The 24,058-nt window shown below is 46.0% G+C and overlaps 1 long non-coding RNA gene across 1 annotated transcript in view; it reads left to right on the forward strand.

Annotated features, from left to right (window-relative positions):
* The window catches only part of LOC128853919 (uncharacterized), a 188,313-nt gene that overhangs the window by 155,898 nt on the left and 8,357 nt on the right, over positions 1-24,058 (forward strand). Inside the window, exons 8-9 of the long non-coding RNA XR_008452747.1 lie at positions 17,611-17,668; positions 20,718-21,456. This is a non-coding gene — a long non-coding RNA (uncharacterized LOC128853919). The remainder of the gene's footprint in view (positions 1-17,610; positions 17,669-20,717; positions 21,457-24,058) is intronic.

Genomic DNA, 24,058 nt, shown 5'->3' on the forward strand with positions numbered 1-24,058 from the left:
CTCTCAGCATGGAGTGCTTCACTGCAAAACACTTCTGAATTTCCAAGCGAGTTTCTGATCCTCAGTTGCAGCAAGGTCGGTAGGGAAATACAGCCTTTAATGCAGCTTTGTAATTTGAAGTTCTAGACATAAATTGTGCTTTAATGCCTAATAGATCCCGTATCAGTGAACAGCACTTTTTTCCCATGATTGACTGAGCAAATGCTGGCAGACAGCTCCTCCTGGACCAGGAGCTGAGCCACGCTGCCTGTGCGTGTTCTTGGCTCTCTGGAGAAACTGCTGCTTCTGTCAGGAAAGCTCTTCCAGGCCATCCTGATGATGTTCACATGAAAAGAAAAGGAAGACAGTGGGAGGAAACATTTATCCCATGTCTTGCCTGATCTTTCCTGTGATCACATCATGTCTCTGATCCTCCCTTCAGAATATCTGAAGTGTAGGTGGTTGGTGTGTGTTTACTAGCAACCATGTGTTCAGCTTTGTGAAATGCATAGGTATGAAAGGCTGCTTACTGTGGGGAGTTTGTGATCTGGAGAAAACAGGAAATGATATTTTGGGCACTACTACAGCACGTGGGTTTGTCTTGACCCTGTGCTTTTAGACAAAATCGGTTGCTCTGTTGTCTAGGGCCAGATATGTAATTAATGATTTATCCTATTTTTTGCAGATTTTTGTTATGTGGGTATATCATTTCCAACCAAGGAGGGTGAAGAATATGTTTCCCAGATAGCTCAGATAGCATTCAAAGAGAGCGTGGGAACCATGAGAATTGCTCAAGGACCTGGTGGAGAGGAAGGCAGTGACATTTGGGTGAAAGGAGTTGGGAAGTCCCAGGACGCTGCATCCAAGTCCAGACTTGCCCCTCATGAGGACCTTCTCTGCTTCACTAAGACAGAACAGTGAATTTTTTCCTGTAGCACAAGTAGGTGTAGAAGGAGGAAGTGTCCCAAGTTCGCAAAGTCCCCGGCAGGATGGCACAGCTGCTGTGTCCTGGGGCAGCGCTGTAACCCTAGTGCATCCTTTCCCCAACTCTGCCAGCCCAGGTGGCCAAAGCTGTGCTGGTTGTGCCACAACCATCCTCCTGTACCAGCAGAAGGACGCGCTAGCTGTGCTCCTGCCATGCTCCTCCAAAAAGCCCCAGAGACTAATTTAAATGTTTCCCATTCAAGTATAGCAGGACATGCTCTGCTCAGCGGATATCAGGTGCAACAGGGAACAAGGGAATAGGAAGAGAAACACATCAGGATCCCCAGGTGCTGCTCCCCTTCCACCCAAATTCTGTTGGTGGCTGGAGCCCCCACCATTTCTGTTCATAAAAAGCAACTGACTGCTCAGATTTATTGGTTACGTCCAGGTGTGATTTATCAATCCCAGACTGGTCTCTGCCCAGGCAGCTGGGGAGAGGCCCCTGTCTTTGATTAATGGTCTATCTCACGCAATGGTGGCAGATTTCTTACTGGAATTTAATTCTAACAAATTCTTAAAAATAACAAGAAGCATATTCTGCGCACTGTTCAAGAGGACACAGAGCTGAAGCGTGGCTCAGTCTCTAAAGCTTTGAACTATATGCGGGAGAGGCTGAGGAAACCTTCGTGGAAGCTGGGGAGGGTGAAGGGGGATCTTGCGAGAAGATGAACAGGGAAGGAGAGGGAAAAGGGAAAAAAAGCACGACAGCTCATAATGGAAACAGGAGACCAAGGAGTTTCGAGGCAGAAGTGAAACAGTGGGAAGTGAGGTCTCAATAAGAATAAGCAAAAAAGGTAAAGGACTGGACTCTTGCAAACAGAATAGATCTTGATAAACAATGCAAATCTTGTATCTGAAATAGTTGTGAATAAGTGGAGAGACATTCAGTGGAAAAAATAAGAAAAACTAGAAAGATGAGGGGAAAAGAAGCCCCTAGAGCATGGGCTGCACTGTGAAAAGCTCTGAAGCTTCAGTGCAGACCTTCCCCTAATGCCGTGTCTTCCACAAATATGCAGGACTGCAACAAGAGAGTTCCTTTTCCTGTATTTAATTTCTTCTTCTTTTAGCCATGGCCAAAAATGAAAGCCTTATATGCAAACCTACCTTTTGGAGACCAAGCCAAGAGGAAATCTTGATCCTTCGGCCTTTTTTTTTTTTCACAGATGGAATCGCATTCACTTTTCTCTCTTGTTTTCTTACAGTTCAGTGTCTGTAAAAGCAAAACTGGTCCCCACAAGGACAAGGGCAGAGCGGTTTGCTGTTTTCATGTGGGATGAGCATGCTGGACTGAGGTGGTTTGCAAAAACTTCACCAGCATAGTCTTATTCCCTCTGCCTGCATTGGCTGCTGACAGCCCTCCTAGGTGCAGAGGTTTAGATTTCAGTGTGACAAAGTGTTTTCACACCATTTTTAAGGAAGAACATCATAACCCAGTTAAAGGGCAGTATACTCTAAGCTTTCGATGCATATTTATATAATCTATATTGGGTATCTTTCTATATGGTCAGTGCAAAAAAAAAAAAAAAAAAAGATGTTCATCTCTGGAAGGTGACTCACAACACCTAAAATAGACTCCTGTTCTCAGACATCCTCTCTCTGCACTAATTATAGAAGGAGGCTGGAGATGTTAAGCTCAAGTGAAGGTTGATGCACGCAGGAGAGAGCAATAATAACCTCTTTGTTTTCCTTGATGTAGAGAGTGAGATGGCTGGAGGAAGTGCGTGCAGGCAATCTGCAGCCCAGCTCACTGGCTTAGAGCATCACGGTGCTCTTTCTCTATGCTCCAGAGAGAACTGTTGAAGCCTACACAGATACTTGCAGGCTGGTTCAGGCTGCTCGTCTGCTCTGCTGCGTGTAATGCCGTACCCCCTGTGTATAGCCATCGAGGATGCATTAAAATGTGAAGTTAGCCTGAGAACAGAGGCTGACATTCACTTGCTTTCCTGTTGGTGAAAAGAGACAAAACAGTGTGCCTGTGGGCAAAGGCACAGGAACATGGGGTGGATTTGCCCCATCATATTCATCCTTTGGAGCAGGGGTGCCACAGCTCACAGTGGCACAGCCTAGAGCTTCTCCTTCCCCTCATCCTCACTTTGCGTCACCATCTTTGGAGCCACAGTTGAAAATTAACCCCAGAGTTAGCCATTTGTAAACCAAGCTGACAGGAAATTGCTGGGTTTGTGCTGAAGAAGTCATTACCTTAAGCTTTATTACCACATGTAGAGTTTACTTGTGACAAAGTAAATGTACAGAGATGTCTGTAAATAGGGTTGGGATATTGCTGCGTTAACAGCTCTGTGGTAAGCTATCAATCAGCAGAACAGTGTGTAAGAAACCATTAAAAACCACTGCTGTAAACACAGTCTCCCACAGGCACGTAGAACCACAGAATCACCAGCTTGGAAAAGACCTCCAGGTGTGTTTGTGTGAGCTCTGCACCCCACCAGCAGATTCTTCCATAGTTGCTCAGCTGGTGGAGCAAAGCCCACTTCTCATGTGGTTTCCAGAGGATGCTTTGCAGCCCTAATGTGTCATCAGAGACAGTGATGCTATCTAGGAATAGAAGGTAGCAGGGAGAGCGTTTGGTCAATGGAGGCCACCTGAAAGAGCTTGGCTGAGTGCGATGTGATTTTTTCAGTCCCTCTGTCAGTCTGGATGGAACAGCAGCTGCTGTAGAGCTAGTGTGAGGGCCTGGTATTCTTTGGCTTTTGGTCCTGCCCATTAACATCCTGTCTGTGAAGGGGAGAGAGGTTTGTTTCTGTAACACCATCATAGAGCTCATTTAAGATAAATCGGACAGCAAGTTGCACTCACGCCACTTGAACTGCAGGTGAAGCTATGCTGAGGGGAAACACCTGTATTGAGAGTAAGTTAATGCCTTTGTGGATGGTGCATGCCTAAGTGACATAGGTGGTTCCTAGAGAGAGCATCTCCCCTCCACCTGCTGTTCCATGGCTGCTGGTGAGGAGTTTCTGGCAACCAGGCAGCTCTGGCTGCCCAGCGGCTGAGCTCCTCTCCAGCTCACAGAGCTCTGGCAAGCGAGAGATGTGGGTTTCTGGGTTATCTGTGTTTTTTCAGGGTAGCTGAAAACCTGCCTTCACGTTGTTTGAGCACTTCAGGATGTCTGGAACTTTTTATGTGCTTCTTCCCCTGGAGTCACCCCCGACTTCTGATGCTGGTGAGGTGGCTTTTTGTTTTTGCCACAAAGTGTGGCAGGCCGCAAGCACGCATTTATGGCCTTTCCTGCTTTCTGCCACTTTTGGGAGTGATGAGGTCAGACAGGGAATAAAAACACAGTGCTTTGGTCTGCCCCTCCAGCTATCCCCGAGGAATTTCCCAGGTATTGGCTATGCAGGGCTGGACCGCAGTGCTCTGGTGAGGGACAGCAGAGGGGAAGCCGGAGCCCTGCGCTTGCTGTTTTATAGTGACTGCTTCCTCTGGGACAGCAGAGCTGTTTGAGGCTTCTGCAGGTGCTACAGCTTAGGGTGGTGTGGGAAGGGAAAGGAGAGGGTTAAGAGGTTAACATCATAAATCAGACGGTACTGCAGATTTCCTCCCCCTCAGTCCCCATTCTCACAGCTCCTGCCCTTCCTGTGCCCAGATGCTGCAAGGTTTTGTGCAGGCTGATAAAACTGTGTTTCCTTATAATGAAACCCTAACACTGGCCTGGCAGACTTGATGCCAATCCCACCACTTGGGCCAGGAGGTGAAGACAGAAAAGCCCTTTTGGTTGCTTCTCAGCTTTGGCTCGGGAGTGCCCACGGCTGTTTCATGCTGAGAAAGGGTTTCACTTTTTAGTCACTCTTCAGCTGCCCTTTTCCTGCAGTCAAGTCCTTTTGGCACGCAGAGGGAATGGCCCCCAGCCACCCTGCACAAGGAGCATCCAGGTGTAGCTCAGCGTTGGCTTCCTCCATCCCTGGGCTCCCAGAGCAGCGCTCTTGGTGGGGAGTGAGCCATGGAGAAGTTGGCCCAGAGCCCGTAAGGTTCCCTGCTGACACAGAGCTTTTCTTTTTCATCCACAACCGCAGCATCCTGATGTGAGCCTGGTTAGGCTGACCCCTGCGATGCCAGCCGACTGAGAGCTACACCCCCCTTCCAGGTTCTCCTCTCTGCAAGGCTCCTTGGTCCCTGCCTGGGTTTGTGGCTGTGGTGTCGGCAGCCTCCTGTCTGCTCACTCCTTACCAGTGGAAAGCAAGAGGGCTCCCCTGGGGCCTTCACTGAGCTACCAGGTGTCTCCTCCGGTTGCTGCAGAGCACACGGAGAATTTCGAGGGACTCAAAGCACAGCTGAAGCTCAGTGTCACCGGGAGCCATCTGACAGCTCCCCAACCTGGTCCATTGGATGTGGGAAGGACAGCCAGCAGCTCCTGGATCCCCCTCCAAGGGCAGGGACGTGGGCTCACCAGGACCAGCAGCGAGGGCTGTGGTGTGCTCCCAGCGCAGGGTCAGTTCAGGGACAGTGCTGAGAACCGCAGCCCAGGCAGCTGCTGCCCGACGGGGTCCGACGCCAGGAGCTGCTGGGGAACCTTCCATCAAACACCTTACACTAGAAAACGCTTACCTTTCTCTTCCAACACTCAGCTCGGTGAGATAAATATCCTGAATTTACACTGCAGCTGCAACACTGAAACAAAATTATTTTTTAGGATGGTGACTTTATGTTGAAAAGTCAGTTGACTGTTACCAAATGCATTTAAGGAATAACCCAGGGGCTCTATGGCTGCTGGGCTCCACTGAGCCTGGCTTGCTCTGAGGCTGTGTGGATGTTGCTGAGGGAGTTAAGGAAAACCCTCCTTAGGGCTGGGCTTGGAGAGATGTACAACAGCTCTTTTCCTCATGGATTCTCAGGTGCCCAATCATGGCTTAGCACACACTGCAGCCTTTCGTTCAGATGAGGTTACTCATAACATCTCTCTCCTTTATGCTGGATGTCTATTTTTACAAACCTTTGAGGAACTGAATCGTCTCTGAGGCTGTTATCTCTCTGTCAAATTTGGCTGAAATTGCTCAATGAGTTCAAAGTCGTTGAGGGAGACACAGACAGTGTGAATGTATGAGCCATAGGAAATCAGACTGACAGGCTGAAATGAGAAACACTTTAAAACTGTCAAAACAAAAAGCCTTTCCAGTGGTCTGACCTGACTTTTTGCCTAGATTATTGGTTCCTAAAGCCTCCCATGATCCTGCCAGCTACCCCAGCCTCAAGGGGCTTTTGAGAGTCACACATCACAGAGCACCAGCTGTACAGGGGACCTTTGTGGGATAAACAAAAGACTCAGAACTAGCTTTGCTTGTGGCCTCTCAAGCCTGGGAGAGTGCAAGCTCATGATCAGATGCCCACCCATGCCATTACCAACCCACACTGAGAGCAGATTGCGTTACCAACTCGCTTGATTTGTACCTCCTTTTGCCAAATGGCTTTGACTGAAAAGGGATCAGACAGCAGTTAGACACAGGTGCAGGTTAGAAAAATAGTTGCAATAATGAATCTCATTTTACTGGCCCCTGTTGCTGTTCCGGTAGTACTTTCACAGCTATTCACAGGATGGTTAATCTTTTAGCTAGTGCTTTAAATGCTGTGTGCAGGGAGCTATGCCCCATCAAGAAGAATGAATGACCCTGTTTCTCTTTCGTATCGTGGCTATCAACCACGGCTGTCTTTGGCATAGCTTGTAGGTTGATTTCTGGTCGAACATTAGAGGCAGAATTCATCTGTCCAAATGTAGACATCTAATTGTGGATGTCTACATCTGAGTTACTTGTCTAGACTCTTGTTTATAGGAAAGAAATGGGCACCCCAAGGACATGAGTCACTGTATGCTAGAGTAAGTGTCTAAAATAGGGCAGATGAATCATTCTGTAAATGGGCCTCTCTCCTGTGACTATAAGGAGAGTCCAGAGTCACCAGGCTGAGGGGAACAGAGATGACTCTGAAGAACATTAGGATGCATCCCATACCAGATATGTTTCTTGGTATTTGTGGTATTTCTGTTGGCACATCTTTCTGACATCCTCTGTCTACTTCTTGCTCTTCACTTTATAAATTAACTCAGGACTAGGATGCCACTTTTGTCCCTGTAGCTTTCACTGCAGTTGTATCAAGGACAAGTCCCAGTTACCTGCCCCTCTCCTCTTCTCAGTGTCAGCAGGCTTGAGTCACTTTTATTCCAAACCTACAGCTGGAGCTTTGTTTTATTCTCTTGTGCATCCCTCCTTTTCCTTCTCCAGTGAAACAATCCCAGGGACCTGATTTCCCTGCAGCCAGGTACATGCACTGCTTTGTCCTTCCACATAAGCTACACGCAAGCGTTTCAGGTGTCCTTATCCTCCTTAAGCTAACACTTAGCTGCTCTAATTTGGTCAAAATTTCCTTAAACTGCTGGTAAGCAGCTGGAGTCCCCAGCTGGGATTTGGTTATTGCCTTTTTCTATCTCTGTGTTATCTACTAGGGTGGGCACTGGCACCTGACTGAGAGGGACTCGTAGCACCTTTGTGTCACCACTGCTCAGATCAAGTGCCGTAACTGCCTTGCATTGACGCGGTCTCTCCTGGGAGCTCAGGGGTATTAACCTGAACCTCCTTCACTGATTTACTTCCATCTTGTTGCTGTTTGTAGAACAAAAGAGATGTATTAGACTTCCAAATCTAAGCTTGGAGCCTAGTTCTATAAATTAGCATTATTTTAACAAAACCAGTGCTGTGCTGATGAATGGAATAGTGGGAGGGAAAAAAAAACGATTCATAACACATGGTGCAGGAGATGGGGAAGGGAAGAAAACAAAACTGAAGAGTGCAGATAAGATTTTTGCTGCAGGTGTTTTCTCAAGTTTTGGCCAAGAGACAAAGGAAAACCCACAGACCATTCAGATAAGCCCATTAGTCAGGTTAGCTGAGCACCATTTCATTTCTCAGTGGTGTTATCTAGGCCCTCTGGCCTCAACAAAATCCCAACTTTATTCTTTTCTCAAATAGTATTTTATTAAAAAATCCTCTCTATGTGAGAGGATTTTTAAAAAAACATATTTTTTTAAAAAAAATCACGTTGGAATCTGGGAATACTTTCAAAAGCTGGCAAGGTGCATCCTTCTGGAGGTGCTTAGGGTCTTCTGCCCCTCAGTGGTATTGACTTTGAATTTAGTAGGTGAGCTCAACCCCTGGAGCCACGTGTCCAGCTGTGTCCTTTTTGAGACTCAGCTCCTTGCACCCAGAGCTGATGAGGGATGAGAGACATGGGCCATGTGAGTGGCTCAGGAGAAAAGTAGAAACAGTTCTCTATTCTGGAGGCCTGAGCAACAAGAAAGGTTGTTAGGCTGCAACTGCCTTTCACAGCACGGGAAACAGCTGGGGCTGGAAGCCGTTGAATGAGGTGCAACAGTCTTTCTGAACAGTTTGGCTAAGTGCTTCGGTGAGGAACCCCGATCAACTTCCTACCAGAGAAGCTGAATTATGTATCATGATACATATACTGCAGAGAACTGGGCATGCACTAGCGTTTGCTGGAGGTGAAAGCTGATGGACCATGCAAACCGAAACCACAGCAAGCCTCACTCTGCTCTGAACCATTTCCCACTAGGAAACTCCTTGCTGCAGCTGCCAGCCTTTCTATTTGCTCTGTAAAAGTATTGCCCTTTTGTACATGGCTATGTGGCAGGAGGCACTCCAGGAGGCTGCTCCCTTCTCAGCGCTCATTGCTAACAGTAAACAGAGTTGGGATGACTTGGAGGTGTTTCCCCTTCCATCACATAGATTCAAGATCAATCCATGTTAATAATGAGCAAATGTCCTCATAGTTTCTCTGATGGTGTCAGTGCTTTGCTCTGAATTGCCAGTTCCTGCCCCCTTCCTAGCAGGCTAACGCTTACTTTGTAGACAGTCCACTCCTGGCACTGACCAGAAAGGATGACGTTTGACTGCATTGGCTGCCCAGTAGAAGGCCATACCTCCTACTGGACTCCCACTGGATACTGATGCTTGTCAGGACGGATCTTGTCTGCACAATTCCACACCTCTGTCTAACCCGGCTCTTCTCTTGATATCTCACAAGCCCTCTGTGTTTTCTCCTTATATCCAGAGTTAACCTTACAACTATAGCTCAGCAGATCTCTTGAAATCCATTTGTCCCTGGGAGCTTTCTCACTGCAACAATGCCTGTGAGTGCTGTTGTCCTGCAAATACTGAGTCAGAGATTTTCACTGATGATAAGAGATGTCATTACTAAAAGTGAAGCAGACGGTAGAGTAGGATTGAAATAATACTATGGAGAATTTCTCAAGGTGACAGATATTTTCTACAATTATGAAGCACTCAAATGGCCCATCTGAGGAGGTTACAAGACCTCCACCTTGGAAAGGTCATTAAGAACAGTGAATATCTGGCAGGATGACATCATTACCCAGTCCTTCCCTGAGGAAGATGAACTACGCAGTTTCCTGAGGTCCATTCCAGTCCCAGGAAACCCAACCAAAAACCTCAACAGATACTGAAAGGGATGTAAGGTTTAGCAATAAAGAGGAAGCCTCCAAAGGAAAAAAGGTATCTCAGATTGAGAGATGATTTCTCAGCAGTAATGCCGAGTTTGGCTAGAGCAAATGTTGCCACATTTGGTATTTGAAATGCTTGGGCAAATAATAATGTCTGATTCTCAGGACGGGAGGAAATGAGAGTGCAGCCTCCTTGGGGCAGAGCGTGTGGGAGTTCGCTTTGTGTTCCGTCTGACCCATGCTGGGGCAAAGTACAAACACCACCACCTGGAATTTCCTCCAGCATTTAGATATTTCTTAAAAAACAATAACGATGTCAGAGCGGGAGCAGCAGCTAGGCTAATTTGCAGCTAGGCTATCCCAGCAGTAGCTAGGTTAATTTGCATCAAGTGCTCTTCAATCCTTCTCTTTAATATTGCTCTCGTGTCTAACCTGTGTGTTGCTCATTTCCTCTGGTGAAAAAGTGAGAAGCACATGCAGTGGAAATGGAGTAAGCCAATAAAAATGATGTAGCAGAGGGAAAGAGAGGAACATTGCAAACAATCCCTGTTTTGGCTGATAAAGGCATCGTCAGGAAGCTTGCATGTTGTAGAAGTCTGCTGTTTTGCTGGGTTGGGGAGAGCAATGGAAGAAAAATATATGCACAAAACAAGCATTTCCCCTTTTGATGCCATTTCCATAATAGTTCAGTACTTATTCTACTTCTGCATAATGTAACGCAGAGATCCAGGTCTCCTGATGCTTTGACAGGGATACAGGACATCCAGGCTCCTCTTACTGTGGTCTTCAGCCGTGGAAAGCTGGAGTGAAGCCTCCTGCAGGTGGTGAAACCTTCTTTTCCAGTTTGTTATATTTCTCCAAACCCAGTGACGAACTTCTGCAGTGATCTAATAGGCACTGACACGGTCAGTGTAATCGCATCCTGGAGTGTCGCGCTGTGCACCGCAGCCGTGTGCTGCTGAGCCAAGAAGCCACCAGCGGAGCGCTCTGGCCAGCGTGCCAGTCCCAGGCTGGTGCCCGGCCTTTGTGGAACACCAGGCTCTCTGATGGGAAGGCTGCTGTGTCAGCCTGTGTGGTTTTCACCCACTTCAAACGATTCAAGTGGCAATGCTGCTTGTAGTGACATGGCATTGGAAATCCCCAACATGCAATTGCGCGAGAAGGTCACAGCTCAGTCAGAACAGCACATTAAACATTAAACGCTCCATTTATACGCACTAGTGGCGTCATGCCAGGATGAATCCAAAATGATTAAATCTCCAGCCGTGTCGGTTCCTTTCACAGCAACATAAAACATTTTGCTCCGCTAGTCAATGCGATGATGTTGTGCTGAGGACAACAGACTCGGGCTCTGAGCCGTGTTCATCTCGGCGATTTGTCATTAAAATGCATCTTGGGCTGAGACGTGCTACCGGGGTTCCTGGAGGTTCAAGCTGCCACTTGGTTAAGATGCATAGCAGCTTCCAAGGGCCAGATGACTCACCTCAGCCTCTCTTGTCACCCGAGCGAGACAAAGGCAATTGGAAGGCAGAGAAGAAAATAACAAACTGTTGACCACATCGTAAATCCAAAGATGTGGCTACAACAGGGCTTAGCTCATTCATGCAGGAAATATTGTAAATGAAACCACAGGGTTCGGATACAGTGTCTCCTGAGAAGGAAATGTCTTTCTGTAGCTTGCACTTGCTAGATATAAAAAGAAAGGGACTGGATTTCTTAATTTTGCAGCAGTCTATTTTTTTTCTCAAAAGGCAGCATATTTATAACTCTTGTAAAACTGCAAACATTGGTAAATAAAAAGAACGCAATGAGAAGAAGAAATTGATTTCTGGATCCGATCAGAGCAAAGCTCTTAATCTTTGCTCCTCTTTTATAGAACTGCTGCCTGGACTCGGCTTCTATGGGCCCTGGGCCTAACACTTTATTCAATCCATGCCCAAATGGAAAACTGCCAGGAAAGGGACAGAATCTTAATTTCTTTTCTTTTTTCTTGATTAAAAAAAAAAAAAAAAGATATTTGGATCAATTGTTCCCCTTTGCTTTTTGTGCAGGAGCAAAGGGAGACTGTATTGTAAGCCCTTAACGAGGCATTTCTTGACAGCACACCTCAGAGAATACAGAGGACTTCCCGATCCTGCCCCTGCTCCAGAGCTGGGCAAGGTATGGTACGAGGTTGCACAGAGGAACAGGAACAGACTCATTGACCTCAGCAGCTACAGCTGTGGGCTATGTTTTGGAGGTTGTTACCAGCGGGCACAGATGAGCACAAACTTCTGATTGCTCTTCTTTGTGCCTGGGAGTTTTAAGCCGAGTGGCAGTGAGTGAATCCCGGTCAGACTGATCAGATTTGGGGACAGTGTGCTGAAGGAGAGATTAAAACCCATCCTGGAGGCTCTAGTGCTGTACAAATGTCCTATTTTTAACTCCTGTCCTGGAGGTTGCAGTCCTTGGCCTTCTCTGTGATGCACTCAGCTCTTTAACCTCGCTTAAAAATTTCCTGCTAATTGCCCGGCTATTGCTAGCATGCGCGTATGCCTCAGTGGGCGAGGTTCACCACATGAACAGCAGATTTAACCTTGAGGCCAGCCTGTAGGGTATCACTGATGGCATTCAAGTTAAGTGGTGCCGCTACAAAAAAATACAGCATGCTGAGTGCAGATGGTGTGCCCAAATGCTGATCTGATGTGCGTAAGCAAACCCGTGTCTTGTGCAGCTTCATGAACCATTTTGTATAGTGATCTAAAGACCAGACAACATAAAAAGCGGATCTGCAAGCAGTCAGATGGGTCCAAATGTTCAGAAATCTGAACAGCTGACCTTCATGTAACATAAAGTGGTTTTTTTACAAATCAGTCCACTTGCTTTGTGATATGAATGAGAAGCAGAGGGAATTCTACTTCATTTGTAATTTGAAGGCCTCAGGACTTTAAGTAACAGCAGAAACAAGTTCTACAAAAGGCTCTGGAAGAGCCTGCATAAGTCCCCTGTGATGGCATCCTGACTCAGAGCTTTGAAGAGGACCTGCTCCATCTTCAGTCGAGGTGCCCAAATAAGATTTTGAAAGGCTTTAAGACTAAAACAAACAAACAAACCCCAACCAACCAGGTTTTATTGGAATAAACCCAGGGACGTTGAACTTTGCAAATGGAAAAAAAACCAAAGCAGCTGTCTCTGCTCCCCCTATGCTGTCTGCCTGCAGGTGTGTCTGCTTCCAGAACTGGTTTTGACTTGGTGACTATCTGAGCTGCTTCCAGAGAGCTTCCTTCCATCCACCTCCCTTGCCTGAGGTGCTCTGGTGTCCTGCAGAAACATCACCCCAGGGCAGCTGAGATCTAGCCTCTTCTTTGAAAAGGATAAAAATACTGTGGTCAACAAGGAAGCAAAACCTCATATACCAACTGCTGTGCGGTTGTGATGGAGAGCTCCTGATGGGACACAATAGCACAATTAGGAATAGGGTGTCTAGAAATTTGGCAGGAAACCTCTGCAGACTGGCATGCGATCAGAACATAGTCAAGCAAGCACCAAAGAAAGGAAAATTAGCATCTAGGTTTCATTTCTGTGGCTGTAGATGAGTTAGCCTGGTACAACGCTCGTGTGGCTGCTGCAACACTGCAGCAGCGATGCTCTTTCCACTCACCTCTCTCCTGGCACCAAGATCTTCCTTACAGGTGTCTCCAGCTGTGCCTGAGTATTTCAGTTTCCTATTTGTTAATAAAGCTGGAGGCTTTGAAAAGTTCTGTCTGATTTAATCTTTATTGATCACAGATCCAAGAGCCCCGATGTGAAGGAATTTTAAATTTCCAGCCGCTGGCTGTTTAACAGCTTCTGACTTCAAAAGCTCTCGGAGCCGTCGCCTTTTAAATACACGTTGCACTTAAGGAAAACATAGTCGATCCCTCATTAATGTGTAGTTTTGCCATAATTATACAAGTGTTGGTAGTGCAAACGCTCAGTTCTCATGCCATGTGCACATTTTTCATTCATGAAATCAATAGGCAAAAAGCAATGTCCATTTCTGATCTTTATGGAAGCTATTTGCAGCAAGGACAAGTTCTACTCGGTCTCAAAGGGCGGATGTAAAATACATGGTCTTAAAAGCCACACAGGTCTCATGAGCCAAGAGCTCATTGTCCCCAAATAAATGGATGCGTATTTTCCAGTACAAGGTACATAAAAGTCCAGGACAGGATTTTTTTTCTCTCAATAACAGCCCTTAAGCTGCCTGTGGGCAGGGAGGTTTTCTGCAGTGTGCTGCACTGCTCCTGCTGCCAGACCTGGCCAACGAGGGGCTTGTTAGTGCTTGCCCTCCTCAGAGGTCTCATCTCAGGCAGTTCACGGCAGGTTCACCTCTGTCTCCTGTTTTTTGTTTCTGGAGGTCTTGCATGCAGAGTTCTTGTAGTGGCACCTCGGAGGGCATCGCTGCACTGAGCGCCTTCAACCCAGGGATGTGGAGCTCTGCATGAACGCTGAGCCCCAGCTGAGTTGAGGAGTTATCAAAGAGACCTCTTGAACACAGAGGGTGACAGTCTGAGTTATAGCCCTGAATCAAGGAGTGTGAAGGAAGCTGGAAATGATTATGGAGTACGTGGGAGAGCTTGAGTAGCGGAGAGACTGCAGGAACCACGCAAATCCCCAGGGAACTCAAAGTGTATAACCTAAGGGGGTTTATGCCTGAATTTACCTTTACAGTCATGCTCTTGGAAGAGAGTTTACTTAAAATGGTGGGGATACATAAATCTCTGGGGGTAAAAGAGAGGCTGAGTGGACCGCTTTATAAGGTGGAGATTTGTGCTGTCTCCAAATGCACTCAGCCTTTCCATGCGGCTTATGCAGGCAGGAAGGCAGTGAGGGGCAGGCAAAACTGTCAGGCGCTGGTGTGAACATCGTATGTTTGTGTTTGTGCAACTGCAGCGACCACAGGGCACGTGGTGAGGCGATACTTGGTGATCCTGAATGGAAAGTGGCGTAAGTGGCTCTTGCAGCCTCCTGGAGACAGGTACGCTGCATGTAAATGATCAGGAGAGCTTCGTGAGGCTTCTTGCATAAAACTGAGACTTGGTAGTTCTGAGTTTGGGGTTTTTTCTGGTTTTGTCAAAAAGAGAAAAGAAAAAAATCTCTGTTTCCCATGCCTCCCCTTCCCAGATCGCTGGGGCAACTAAAGAAAGTGAACTAGAAATGCATGAAAAGCATAATGTTCAACTTCCAGCTTCTGAAAGAAGTGAAGTGGGGGTCCCAGACGCAACAGCTTCCTTCACTGACCAGTTCTGACTCACTGTCCTTCTGGAGAAGTCATGAGGCATAGTGAAACCCCGTGGTCTCAAACTGTTTACAAAATGTGCAGGGAGCATTAGTCCAACTGGCTTCATAATGCTTTTGGTACTGAGACACACTCAGCTGTGCAGCCCAAGACAGAAAACCAAAACTCTGTGGGTGGAGCGAAGCGGGAAGCTGCTCCCAGCTATACGGAGCTCTGTGGGGTGTGAAAAACATCTCTGGTCATCCTGAATCACACTTTTCCTTGAAGGTGGCAGAAAAAATGGCACTGAGCTGATACTCAGGGTTTTTTTCCCCTTATAACATTGTTTTCAGATATATGTGAACAAAAGGCAGTAGGACATGATCCAGTGGCTTTTAAACTCGGCCAAACGCTGTGGTTCAGGATGAAATAGTCGAAATGCTTGCTTTCAGATAATTAGAAGAGGAGGCTTCTCTGCAATGTATTGAAGGGGGAGAAACTTTCTGGATTTATATTCATCTTCAGTGGACAAGGGGCTGTGGAGCTCTAACATGCAAGCTGGCGCGTGCGGCTCTAACGCTGGTCCCTGCAGGGATCAGGCCGTTTGTGTATGCACACCCTTGCACCAGGCGTGCATAACTCCTGTGCTTGCGCCAAGCTGCTCTTCTCTGAAGGTCAAGTTTTCTTCCATCATGCAGCATTTTAATGGCTTTTGAATATCTTTCTAAACCTGAGCTTGTGTCTTGATAAAACTTTTGACAGGCAGTGAATAACAAAGGCATTATATATTCATGTCAGATGGGACTGAAGCATTCCTGGTTTCTTGTTTATCCTGCCAAAATGGTAAATGAAAAAGTGGACTTCTTCTCTGACCTTGGTTTTGGATCATGCTGTAGATCCCCAAAGAAGAAAATCTCTCAGTAGTAAGCATCTTATTAGCAGAAAACATCTGCAGATGGAAGAACAATGTGTTCTAGCCCAAACTTGCAGCTGTGGCCACCAGCTGTGACAGCCCTGTAATTCCAGCTTTGCTTTTACTACATGATTTCAGTGGTAGCTTTAAAGAAGAGAGAGAAAAGCCCACAGGGAGTCTGGCTATGAAACAACCCGCTGCAATCTACAGAAAAACACTTGGGGCTGCGAAGGATTTCAGCCGCCCAGGGGATAACCTGACACTTGGCCCCAGGGCCCTCGCAGGCAAGCCAGGGAATGCTGGAAAACCTTAGGATCTGGTGAGTGGAGATGATTTAATAGCATCCTTCCAATTGCATCAGGAACAGAAAGTCTTTGGCCGGACTCACAACATCTCATTGGAGATTGTTATTGCTCTCTTTTTATCCTTTGAGTCTTTCACACTGACATTTTATTTTAGATATTGGAAAGTGTTTAAAGGCCTTTGGCATGGATTTTGTATGGCTGTTTCCCACATAACTGTCTGAGCACCTGAGGTTGTCTGTGACTGCTGTGGACTTGGGCTCTAGGACATTCTTTCTAGTATTGTCCTCCTTTGATGCATAAACTACACAGCTTTCTGCCTCTACTAAACGTGGGAGCATCACGCTGTCTGTAGAGGATTTGGCTGACCCATTCCCCTGCTTCATCCCCATGCTGTTGACTCTCTGCCTGGGAGATAATTCAGAGCAGGTATCAAGAAGTTTTGCTCTACTGGGTCTCCTCCCTGGTGGCCTGGCAGCTTGGGGGGTGTGAAGTGATTCTCTGCACCTGCTGGGCCACAGCTGCTTGGGAGAGAGCTTGGGGGCCACTTTGTTGGTGAGCTGGCCCTTCAACAATCTTCTAATAAAACATAATATAAATAAATAACTGAAAATACATTCCCCTCACCTCCACCTCAATAAAACCTGTTGTGTATAGCTTTCTCTTACATAACCCTTCTGACTCCAAGAACAAATGTCCCTAATTTCTCCTGGATGGTAGGCTTTGTTGAGATTTAAAGGGCAATTTCTCTCTCTTTTTCTCTAGCTTTCACAAAGCTTTATAACAAGGAACTGCAGTGACAGACAATACTTAAAGGCATGGTTTAGAAGTGATTCATCTGTGAAACATGGTGTAGCATATTTTATTGTATTTTAGCGAGTAAAAGCGGTGCATTCTAGCCCAGCTCTGTCATACTGCATGGTAAATTATACTTATAGGAATCCTAGCCACCTCACTGAAAATAAGTACGCTCTATACACGAGTTAATGCAGTAGATTTGTCCTTAGACATGTATTTGTGAAATATTTAAGGTGTATGAAAAGGGCATCTGTAGGAATATATGATTACAGGATCACGTAAGTGCAGCACAGCGCTGCCATATTCTAAGGTGAAAGCACAATGACCAGGCATTGGTGGCCCACCCTGCATGCGTGGAGAAAGAGGAGCCCTTTCAAAGGCTCCGCAGGGCAGGAGAGAATGGGGAACAGCCTGAATATTGCAGCCGTTGCCTCAGCTGCAAGGCAACCCCAGCTTGAAGGATGATGTATTTACTGCTTCTGGGACCCTCTTATATTGTCTTCTTACGGCAGAAGAAGAGAGCTATGGGAAATTGCCTTCTTGTGGTTCTTGCTTTATGCCTGCTACATTCCAGGCAGAAAAATCACAGATGATCTGTAGATGCTCTTCTCTACTTTATAGCACTAACTTGTCATTCCAAGGCTGCTAATGCTTTCCAAAAACACACAGCAGTCTCACAAGCTCTCTCCAACATATCTGGGCAGTGCCTTGTAGCCTCTTGGCACAAAGCAGTTCAATCTGCTGGTGCAGCAGCTTTCGGAAAGCAGAAAACTGGGATATTGGCCCTTATTGCAGAGGGGCTAACTTAGACCTGTAGAAAATGTTACACATTTCTGCCTCATGACCACGAATCTCTGCTGCGTTTTAAGCAAGCCTCACCTGAATCTTATTGAGTCTTTCTTGTTTATTCTTTTAGTGCTAGCAGTTTTCCAGCCAAAAGAAAAGGAGGATGTGTTCAGGTACTACAGCATGAGGTAAAGTATTGGCAATTTTTGACCGCTGATGCCTATCCTTAAATCACACACAGTCTAAATAAGCTCCAATTCACTGAAGCATGTTAGCAACCTTCCATTGACTTTACTAAGCACTAAGCCTGTGTTTAAACTTAAGTGCATACTTGAGTTTTGCTGAATCATACAGCAAATAAAATATGCAGAGCTGGTCTTTAATATAACCCACTGATTCATGTGAAAAGTACCATTTCCCGCAAAGCCTACTTTGAATTAATTAATGAGCATTAAGGACTCACATTTTTCTAGCGAAAAAGGGTCCCGAGGGATCTCAGCAATTTGTGTTCATACCTTGAACGATACCAATGAAATCTTCCCATGGAGACAAAGGCCCAAGCACTCCCTCTGCGATAACCAAGCACTTATATTTGATGGATGGGTTTTAGCTGCCTCTTACACCCCCGTGGGTCAGGACAGAGGACCTGGCCTCTGACCCATCCCTTTCATCCCTTCTGGCTGGAAGCGTGCCCACTGCATCACCAATTTTTGGGGGGACGAAGAATGCACCCTGGGAGAGCAAGGAGGGGAGTGGAGAGTCTCCTTTCTTGAACTTAAGTTCTTAACATTTTACTCAATCTCACCAACTCCCATTGCTGTCGTTACAACCTTCTTCACAGTCTTGACAAAATGAGGCTATGATCCGTGTCCACAGAGCATGCCGACCACAGGAAACCCTGGCTGTTTATTTCAGTAGCAGAGCCAAATGAATCGGAGCAGTTGGGTGTGACAGAGGCCGAGTGCCGCTGGAGTGAGGGACTGCCAGTGTTACAGCAAAGCATCCCAGGGCCTTGGCAAGTAGGACCTTTCCTATTGCAGCTCCTGCCACAGGTGGGGAAGGGAGTAATCCTTCAGGAAATAAAGACATTAGTGCCCAAAGTGCCTGAAACAGAGCTGGAGCTGCGTGTTGCAATGCCATTTTCTTGATTACCACTTTGGTGCCCCAACTTTGTTGTTTGAACGTTTTAAATAAACGAACCTTGGGAGCTGTGAGCTAAGCGGCTCAGTGATTTCAAGGAAGGAACACTAAGCTGGAGAGACCTTTTCCATCAGCAGGTCTGATCCCATGTGTCCCAGGCAGCTATTCTTACAGATTTAAGATTTCCATCTTATAACTACATAGGCTGGCAGAGGATTCTTTGTCCTTGATTTTTACACCCCACTACTGCTCTCCCAGGTCTGTGCCAGGAGTTCACTCTGCTAACGAGAAACTGTTTAATTTCCACTCAGACTTATGTCAACATTGCCTGGTATCTGCTTCCCTTTTTTTAATTTATCCTCCAAGAAATCATCATTCAGACCCATTCTCAGCCCTGTGTGGTCCCCCTTCTGCTGGAAAAGCAGGAGGATAAGAGAGGATTGTTATAGAAAGCACCAGAGGAATAAAATCAATGGTTTGCTGGATGTGTATGAGTTGAGAGTCCAACAAGGATGCATACTTAGAGTGCTTGTGGCAGGCAGGGCTGGGGGAGATGGTTGTCCGGGGGCAAGGAGTCATCTGTCCCTCCTGGCTGAAGCCACCTCAGCTTGGCCTCGAACCAACTGTTTCTACAAAAGGGTTGAGGATGCTCTGCATGTCTGCAACTACAAGGAGCAATAAGACAAAGTTGGTCAGAAGGAGAATGACTGCAATTTTTTCTTTTGTGAAGGTTGTGGAGCACTTGAGTTGGACTTAAAGCACAGAATTATGTTTACGGGTTGTCAGCTGTTTGGCTTGGGGAATGCCACGTTTCAGCCTCTTTGTCCCCATCTGTGAAAAACAGGATAATAATAGCCAGTCACCTCTCCCCAGGGTCCTGTGAGGGTCAACGTCTGTAAAGGGCGTGGACCTTTTAAAGCAATAAATAAATGCTAAGTATCATTATTATTAGTCATCCTGTGCCTCGGTTCCCCATTTGTAAAGCCTCACCTCATACATTTTGACTGCCGTTTCCTCACGGAGCTCTGCCCCAGGGGGTTTCGATTGGAGATGAGCTTTCCAGCCACTACCACTTGTAGCCCACTTGCAAAAGAACCTGGGAAATGCTGAGAAGACAAAGATTTATGTTTTAGAGGCTTTATCCCTACTTACAAAGTGGATTATTATTAACGTTATGTGTTCATGTCATCAATGAAGAAGAAAACAACACTACTGACCCACTGGGTGCACACACACCACTGTGCATGCATCCCTTTGGTGACCAGAGACTGGTGTCCGCTGGTGTCCTCCCTAGTCAAGGAGCTCCCTGTCATATGCCTTGAGAAGACAGCTCTTTCTTTTTTTTAAGATTTACACTTTCTGATCTCAAGTTTATGGCCTTTAACCATTTGCTGCAAGCCCATTCACGATGTAACTGTTGACATCTGAATTGATTTCCAAGACAGAGCCGCAAGTGGTCTTGTAAACAGTTGTCGCAACAGTTGTAATTAAAGAACAGAGAGTGCAAACACAAACCACAATAGCAGTCTGTAGGAGTTACACTGCTGTATCAGCTTTAATGTGGAGAAGCCCTTAGGGTTGTATCAGTGCTTACAAGAGCTTGCGGCTGGTTTCCTCTCCTCCCTCCCCTCTTCTGAAACAGACAAACAATGAAACAAACCTTAGTTAACAACCCTTTTTCTTAGGGAAAGCCAAGGAGTTGGTAGTGTTGAGAAATGCTGTGTGTCTGTTTGACAGTGCCTCATAGAGCGCTTCTGCAACAGCGAAGGGACAGAGCTGTCTCATCCTCCGTCTGCTAAAGGATGCACAGAGCAAGAACATCCATGTGGGCCCTGAGCATTGGCCATCTGACGGGTGAGAGGTGGGAGAGGGAGTCAAGATGTGAGAGGAGATTGCTAGGATGGAACTGCTGTCTCCAGAATCCTGGAGAGATGGTTGCAGCAGAGATTAGCAGAGATTACCTATATCAGGAATTAGTTGCAGGTTATTTTAATTCACATTAAAATAATCCATGCCCACTTTTATCTGATGTGGATTATTTAATGTGCATGGTACTAAACATACTCCAGAACTGGGTCTGCTGAAATTTTCCTGCAGCACAAATGAAGCAGATCCCCAAACTGCTGTGGAACCTCTGCCAGGTCCTGAGGAGAGCCCACACCCTTCTGCTCATCAGCTGAAAGCAATGGTCTCGTCACCTGGGTGGTCTCCCCTGTTGCAAGGTCTTCCAGAACGGGCATCGCTTTTCCACTTCAAAGGAAGTTCTGAAGCAACTGTGGATCTTTCTATGTCTTAGTTCTGTGTCCCAGTTCTGGATGATGTTTCTTGCTGAGAACAGACTCACAGGGATTCATCCACAAACAAACGCATCCTGTGTGGCTGGGAGCACAGCTCAAATGCTGTGGGAAAGCAAAGGAGTTTGAACTACGTGGTAAGAATGGGAAGGATTTCTGGGACTATCTGGGATGTGGGAACCAGGAATGATCCTGTGCTGAGAGAAGACTTTGCTATCTGCTATTCTCTCCTGAGCCCTGATTTTCCTATCAAGGGGATGCATCCTTTGAACCAGATCAAAATGTGAAGCAGATTTTCAGATATTTCATAGGGATTTGATTTTTCCTCTGTTATTGCTGAATTCTATATTTTCTTGCAGTGCCCTCCTATTACCTGTCTTTAGTTTCCAGCTGGTTTCTTGTATGCAGTTTAAGAAAAGTGCCTCGGAAGATTAAGGAAGCGTTTTGTAGACGGTGTAATTTCACCCAGCCCTGCAGTGACACATCCCATCCTCCAGGAGGGCAGAGCTGAACATCCTTTTCCAGCAGCAGCACAATTTTAGGTAGGTATGACCTTTGAGCCACTGGGTCGGAAGGATAAGAAATGCAAAGCAGAGGGAGCAGACTTCATGAGACATAAACCTTTGGATGGAAAACTGAGTAAAGCCACAGGTTTGTAGTTGGATGCTGATTTGCATATCTTTTTATGTGTTGCTGTAAGGAGGTGCAACTTCACTTCTGCATACTTCTTAAAATACAGTGTAGTTGACTTTGCAGTTGATTCAAAGTGTGTGGAAAGGTTTTGTGGGTTTCAAGTTTGTATGCTTATCCACTTTGCCCAAAGCCCGACTGCTCTCCCACGGTAAAATAAACCCTGTATCTGGTGAGCCGTGTGTCACTTCAGTTTTCTCTGATCCCTCCTTGCTCTGTTACTCTAGCGAAGTTGTCGTTCTGGAGCTTGGCTTGTTTGTCAAGTGAAGCATCACACATTGCCTGGAGCCAGGGTGAAACTCTTGAAACCCAATAGTTTGCATGCTGCTTCTTCAGAAAGCTCAATTTACTTGGGATGAGTTATTCTGAAGTAATATTTTCTTTCCTGTTTATTTTGCCTGACAGATTTTCTGCTTCCCCCATGCCCTGTCACATCAAACCGTTTATGCACAAAGTAAGCAGCTTGGGTTTGCCCTTGAGACTTCACTGGAACCAGTTGCTTATTCCTATCTGCCGGCAAGTGCTTCAGTGAGAGAAATGATAAACAACCCTCTGCAGTTACTGCATCTCAGTGCAGAGCTATAAGTGAAATCACATCCTCGTTTTAGGTTAATGGTCTGATACATGAATTCTGAAATCTCTCTTTGAGCTTCATTCTGTGAAATGCTGCAGTGTCCAGAGCAAGGAATGAGTCTGAAGGCCATCACCAGCTCTCTAGTGGTGCATCTTTGTCCAGAGGCTGATGAGGTGGTGTATCCAGCTGGGGAAGAAAAGCAAATATTGAAACACATCCAATTCATGTCTGAGGCTCCCTCGTCTTTCTTCCTTCCAGCACTGACTTCCATGGGCTGCAAAGAAACATTTATTCTTACTTCAAGTGGTGTTTGGAACATCCCCCAAACACTAGTTTCATTTCACTTCCACAACATTAGAAATAACTGGAACACAAGGCTTCCTTCTTCACAATATGAGGGTTTTTTTCCAGACTGCCATATCTAAATGTCTCTTCAATCTCTTACCTCTTAACACAGAAGCAAAGAATTACTCATGGGACTTTCCTTTTTTCGTCTTGAAGGCAGTCCCTGTTACTATACAGCATGGAAACCGAATGGGAAAGTAGTCTATGCAAATTGCATGTACTTTTCTGGTTGAATCGCGTTACCTCCACTCATGGTAATGAGTCACTTGGCATAAAGTGGACTGTTACTATGAATGGAGGGAGCACACCAGGGCTCTGCTTCTCAGGAATTGTTTCCACTTCTTGAATCTCATTTTGGACTGCAAACGCAAGGGGTGAGGCTCTCCTGTCAGCCTCTCTGTGCTTGAGTGACTATAGCTACTCAGATATTCACTGGTAGAGCAGAGAATTGGTCCCAGACTCTTATTACCCTTCAATGCTGAGGATGATGGTTCCTGGGCAGTCATCAAAGCAGTCTCATGCAGTTCCCAAATATTGGCCACATAGTGTTTTTCCTGTAGCAATACTGAGACTAAACCAAGAACTGATCCCAGTGAAGAGCAAGGCAGAAGTGAATCCCATCCCATATGCAGTGTCTGAGAAGCTCAAAAAGCAGCTCGTCTGGCTGAGGGGCTGATTTCTGCAGCGTCAGCTGCCAGCTGAAAACCGTTTCTTTTAGAATCTTATCACTGGAACAGAGCAACCTAAATCAAATTATTACTATGGAAAATCTTAGTTTCTTGTATTTTCTCTTATATAGTAATTAACCCTATGACCACGCAGTGAGGTCTCGTGTTTAGACCAAAAACATGGGTGTCAGAGAACTCAGATTTCCTGCCCACAGCTTCGTAAGCACTACAGCAAAAGAAACTCCCACAGGCATGACATGCTACGCCTCCTCTGACCTTACATAGGCTTAGGTTGCTTTTTCTTCTCTGGAATACATAATTCTTATTTATTTATTGTAATGAAAACAGACAACTGACACTGACGTATTACAACACCACTGACTTATAGTCGAATGACAAGTTGCTATGTCACTTTCTTATGAGAATAACTATCCTGTATTACAAGGGCAGTGAATGGAAACACATTCTTTAGAAAGATGCCTAATCTCATTTTTTAAGCTCCAAGTGATGGTGAGCCCCCTATCTTGTCAAGTAAGGTCTTTAATTGCCCTCACTGCTAAGACAGTGCATCTTATTTCAAGGTTTTTTTAATCTAATGGCAGTGACTCGCTGTGTGACCTTGGATGAGAAGGGATGGATCAGTTGTTTAAGGCTAAATTGATCTTGGAATTTATGTAGTAACATACGAACTATGGAGAGACTCCAGGGTTGTTCTAAATGGATGGAGTTTCAGGCTCAGTTCTTATTTTTTGTGCATGGTATCGTTTTGCATTATCATTAGTCTAGGGTTTAAATTTTGTTAAGCAGGTGGCCTGGGCTCAATCTGTGCAATGGCAGGTGAGACATTCGATCAAGCCTGTGTCTCCT

The sequence above is a fragment of the Cuculus canorus genome, chromosome 17 (genome assembly GCF_017976375.1).
Source record: "Cuculus canorus isolate bCucCan1 chromosome 17, bCucCan1.pri, whole genome shotgun sequence".
NCBI classification, from domain to species: Eukaryota; Metazoa; Chordata; class Aves; order Cuculiformes; family Cuculidae; genus Cuculus; species Cuculus canorus.